Here is a 5,963-nt window from a genome sequence, read left to right on the forward strand (position 1 = left end):
TGAACACTACCTCAACTATTTACTTTCTGTTTGCACTATAATACATCTTATTGTAGCTTATGGTATATTTTCTGTGTTGCACTGTACTACAACAAGTTTCACTCTGTATGACAGTGATAATAAACCTGAAGCTGATTCTGAGCATTTGGATATAGTGTTGCTCTGGCAACCCCCGCCAGTGGGAATAGTGGTGAGTCACCAGGATTCGCTTGGGAAGCACACTATTTACTAAACGGGGAGAAAGTTCAAAAGTCAGAAGTGCAAAGGGACTTGGGAGTCCTTGTGCAGAATTCCCTAAAGGTTAACTTGCAGATTGAGACAGTAGAAAGGACAGCAAATGCAATGTTTGCATTCATTCCGGGAGGACTAGAATGCAACAGCAAGGATGCAATGCTGAGGCTTTATCAGGCATTGGCCAAACCATACTTGGAGTATTGCGAGCAGTTTTGGGCCCCTTATGGCAGGGTGGAGTTACATCTCTACCAAAGGAGGAGAAAGGCACTCTTTCCCTCCACTAACCTGCAGGTCACCCTGGGCAAGGTGTAGCACCAGCTTAGACCCCTGCCCCCGCCCCCCGATCAGGGACACATGAAGCCATTGGAGCAGGTGGTGCATATCAGAAGTCCTGGTCATGTGACCACTGACTCCAGGCAGACAATCTCTGAAGAGCATCGATAATGGCTGGGGTCACCCATCTTGTAAAGACACTGCTCAGAAGAAGGCACTTCTGGAGAAAAATTTGCCAAGAGCAATCATGGTCATGAGACTATGATCATCCATATCACATGGCATGGCACATAATGATGATGATGATCTGAGAAAAGATGAGCTGGCATTAGAGAAGATCCAGATAAAGTACACAAGAACTATTCTGGGAACGAAAGGGTTAACATAAGAGGAGTGTTTGATGGCTCTGAGCCTGTACTCAATGGAGTTTAGAAGAATGAGGGGGATCTCACTGAAACCTATTGATCTAGATAGAGTGGATGTGGAGAGGAGTTTTCCTGTAGTAGGTACAGCCTCAGAATGTCCATTTAGGACAGAGATGAGGAGGAACTTCTTTAGCCAGAGGGTGGTGAATCTGTGGAATTCATTGCCATCTTCTGCAGTGGCCAAGTTGTGGAGTATATTTAAAGCGTGAAGGTTGATGGATTCTTGAATAGTCATGGTGTCAAAGGTTACAGGGAGAATGTAGCTCTGGAGGTCCAGCAGCAAAGCTGTCCAGAGGGAGTGTCGATGTTTGAGCATCTCATTAAACTGAGAGCCACCGGTGTGCATTGGCCATATCAAGCCACAAGCTCAACAGCACATGGAGTGCATCCTAACCAATATTTATCCTGGAAACAAACTGGAAAAAAAACAAAGCTGCATTTATATGGTGCCTGTCACTTCTCTTCAGGACACCTAAAATTCTAACATTGCAATCCTCTCTACTGACTCAACCTGCAACTTAACCTTTGTAAAACAACTACATCATGTGTATTAAAACTGTCAGCTGTGAGTATATCACCCTCCACCCGGGGGCAAATCAGCATTTCTTCCTAGGAACAGAGGGGCGGGACCTTTTACACCCACTCAAGTGACTAAACTGGTTTTGTCTGATAATCTCACTTGAAGCAGTGTAATCTGGTCACCCAAAAACACAAGAGATTCTGCAGATGCTAGAAATCCAGAGAACACACACAAACTGCTGGAGGGACTCAGCAGGTCGGGCAGCATCTCTGGAGAGGAAAACCAGTCGACGTTTTGGGCCAAGACCCTTTATTCAGATTATTTCATCCGTGTTTGTGGGAGCTTGCTTTGCTCTGACTGCCTGTGGAGGCTCCACATTACATCGCTGGCAAGACTACACAGTGCTGGGGACACGAGCGGAGCTGTAAAAGCACAGGCTCATCTTATGTACCCAGAGATTTCAGCAAAGACAGGGCACAGTTACATCTTGTTGTACCTGCAGACTCCAGGAGCTTTGATTAAACACTAAACATCAACATTTACTTGTTCTGTGGAATGAAGGATCAGAGAGAAGATTGAAAGATCGAGTCAGACAGAGTCACCTTTCAATCGGCCTGTCTATCCTCTCTTCCCGGCCGCATCTCACACAGGCATCCATTATAGCTTAATTATAACAGTATAAGACAAAGAATGTAATAAAAATTATTAAAGTGATAGATGATTCTATTAAAATATTCATTATACGCTGTGTACTGCGCTCTCTTCACACTCACCTCAGTTAATAAAAGCCCTACATCGTTTAGTGTCGAACTGCGTGGATCACATTAGTCTTATTGATGCAGTCCTTACTGCTGATCTGAGATAAAAGCTTCTCCTGGGAACTGCACCATTTGAGGTCACCTTATTAAAAAGAACAAAGTTATATCCTCCAGTAATTGCATTAAGGGTGTTCCTGCTACATTCCCCAACACATTCGAATGTTTTTCATACAGTTTGTGATCATCATAGAACAGTTCAGCACAAGAACAGGCCCTTTGACCCATCTAGTCCGTGCCAAACTATTATTCTACTTAATCCCATTGGCCTGCACCCGGATCATAACCCTCCATTCCTCTCCCATCCATGTACCTATCCAAATTTCTCTTAAATGTTGAAATCAGACCCACATCCACTACTTTCCTTCCACATTCTCACCACGCTCTGAGTGACATAGCTTCTCCTCAGGTTCCCCTTAAGCATTTCACCTTTCACCCTGAACCCATGACTTCTTGTCTCACTGAACCTCAGTGGAAAAATCCTGCTTCCATTTACTCTATCTATACCCTCATAATTATATATACTTCTATAAAATATCCCATTATTTTCCTGTGCTCCAGGGAATAAAGTCCTAACCTATTCAACCTTTCCCTATAACTCAGGTCCTCAAGTTTTGGCAACTTCTTTGTAAATTTTCTCTGAACTCTTTCAGTCTTTCTGATATTCTTCCAGTAGGTAGTTGACCAGAACTGCATTCAGTGATCTTTGCAGTCTGTGATTTGTGTCGTTCTCCACCCAGGATATGCTGTCTTTTCATTGCTACCGTCAGAGAGGAGGTAAGGGAGTCTGAAACATACGCTCAACACTTCTGGAACGGCTCCTTCCCCTCCACCGTCAGATTTCTGAACGGACAATGAACCCGTGAACACTGCCTCACTACTTTTTCTCTCTTTTTGCACTACTTATTTTTTATTGCAACCATACCTCTGCCACAAAGAGCAAATTTCACAACAAATGCCAGTACTAATCAACCTGATTCAGGTGGGCTGACAAGATGAGATGCTGGGATGTTTGGTCTGTTCAAACTTTGTCTATTGGATGTGAATTTCAGGAGGCTTTTCCTTCTCTCTTGTGGTGAACTACATATACCGGTCTGGACACGCCCCCCCACTGACTGCTCCTGTGGCTCCTCCCACTGACTGTGGCTCCTCCCACTGACTGTGGCTCCTCCCACAGACCATGGCTCCTCCCACAGACCGTGGCTCCTCCCACAGACCATGGCTCCTCCCACAGACCGGCTCCTCCCACAGACCATGGCTCCTCCCACTGACTGTGGCTCCTCCCACAGACTGTGGCTCCTCCCACAGACCGTGACTCCTCCCACTGACCGTGGCTCCTCCCACAGATTGTGGCTCCTCCCACAGACCGTGGCTCCTCCCACAGACCCCGGTATAAAGGCGATTGGAGGCACAGCCCCTTCCTCAGTCTCCAGGACGTTGTGTGGTGGTCACTTGCTGCTTGTTCTTTCTTCCAGCCAATAAAAGCCTATATCTCGCCTCACGTCTCCGAGAGTTATTGATGGTGCATCATCTCTATCCCAACATTTCACATTTAGTGGCACCTTCTCACCCTCTTCTTGACGCCTCATCTCCACCCTGCCAGGCCTAGGTGCTTTCCAAGAGAATTGGGAGTGTGCCTTGATTTTGTAGGGAGGGTTCCTGTTGTGAAGGTTGGAGCTGTGGCAGGCTGATCAGGTGACAGGGGGTGGGGGTAGGGTGCACTCGAACCATTAATGAATCCAAGCAGCTGGTGCATGGGCCTGTGTGGGAGACGAAGAGGAGAAACTGTCCTCACATCCCCCTGTCTTCTTTAGGGGTATCACAGTAGCACATTGGCTAACAAAACACTATTGTAATGCCAGTGAAGGGGGTTCAATTCCCGCCACTGTCTGTAAGGAGATTGTACATTCTCCCCGTCACAATGGGTGTCCTCCAGGAACTCTGCTCTCCTCCTACATCCCTAAGATGTACAGGTTTGTAGGTTAACTGATGTAATGGACAGCGCCAGGCCATCTGGCAAGAAGAGCCTGATACCATGCTGTATCTCTAAAATAAGAAACAGTGCTGGTGATTGAGTGAGGTACACTATAGAAGTAAGCTCAAAAAGTTCAAAGTAAATTTATTATCAAAGCACATATATGTCACCATATCCGACTCTGAGATTCATTTTCTTGAGTTCACACAGTAAATACAAAGAAACAATAATAAATAAATAAATAAATAAATAAATAAATAGATAGATAGATAGATAGATAGATAGATAGATAGATAGATAGATAGATAGATAGATAGATAGATAGATAAATAAATAAATACTGCAAATATGGGATGAAGATTCCCTGAAAGTGAGTCCGCAGGTTGTGGAAATGGTTCAGTGATGGGGCAAGTGAAGTTGGTTCATGAGCCTGATGGTTGAGGGGTCGTACCTGTTCCTGAAGCTGGTTGTGTGGGTCCTGAGACTCCTGTACCTTCTTCCTGATGGCAACAGTGAGAAGAGAGCATGGCCTGGGTGGTGGGGGTCGCTGATAATGGGTGCTGTGACAGGACTTAAATAATCTTAGCCAATAAATAAGAGTCCTTTTATGTATATAAACTGAAAGGTCAAAGAAAATGATTTTCTGCAGGGCTCCAGTCAAAGGGCTTTCAGGCGATATCCTGACCAGAACATGGGTGTCAGTCCGGCTGCAGAGACACTCAGAGCACATTGAACTGGGAGCCTGGAACGGGGAGACCCAGAGCACATTGCACGGGGAGCCTGGAATGGGGAGACCCAGAGCACATTGCACTGGGAGCCTGGAATGGGGAGACCCAGAGCACATTGAACTGGGAGCCTGGAACGGGGAGACCCAGAGCACATTGCACTGGGAGCCTGGAATGGGGAGACCCAGAGCACAATGCACTGGGAGTCTGGAATGGGGAGACCCAGAGCACATTGCACTGGGAGCCTGGAACGGGGAGACCCAGAGCACATTGCACTGGGAGCCTGGAATGGGGAGACTCAGAGCACATTGCACTGGGAGTCTGGAACGGGGAGACTCAGAGCACATTGCACTGGGAGCCTGGAACGGGGAGACCCAGAGCACATTGCACTGGGAGCCTGGAATGGGGAGACTCAGAGCACATTGCACTGGGAGTCCAGAACGGGGAGACCCAGAGCACATTGCACTGGGAGCCTGGAACAGGGAGACCCAGAGCACATTGCACTGGGAGCCTGGAACAGGGAGACCCAGAGCACATTGCACTGGGAGTCTGGAACAGGGAGACTCAGAGCACATTGCACTGGGAGTCTGGAATGGGGAGACTCAGAGCACATTGCAATGGGAGTCTGGAACAGGGAGACTCAGAGCACATTGCACTGGGAGTCTGGAACGGGGAGACCCAGAGCACATTGCACTGGGAGTCTGGAACAGGGAGACTCAGAGCACATTGCACTGGGAGTCTAGAATGGGGAGACCCAGAGCACATTGCACTGGGAGTCTGGAACGGGGAGACTCAGAGCACATTGCACTGGGAGTCTGGAACGGGGAGACCCAGAGCACATTGCACTGGGAGTCTGGAACGGGGAGACTCAGAGCACATTGCACTGGGAGTCTGGAACGGGGAGACTCAGAGCACATTGCACTGGGAGTCTGGAACGGGGAGACCCAGAGCACATTGCACTGGGAGTCCGGAACGGGGAGACCCAGAGCATATTGC

This window comes from Hemitrygon akajei, chromosome 21, assembly GCF_048418815.1.
Source record: "Hemitrygon akajei chromosome 21, sHemAka1.3, whole genome shotgun sequence".
NCBI lineage: Eukaryota > Metazoa > Chordata > Chondrichthyes > Myliobatiformes > Dasyatidae > Hemitrygon > Hemitrygon akajei.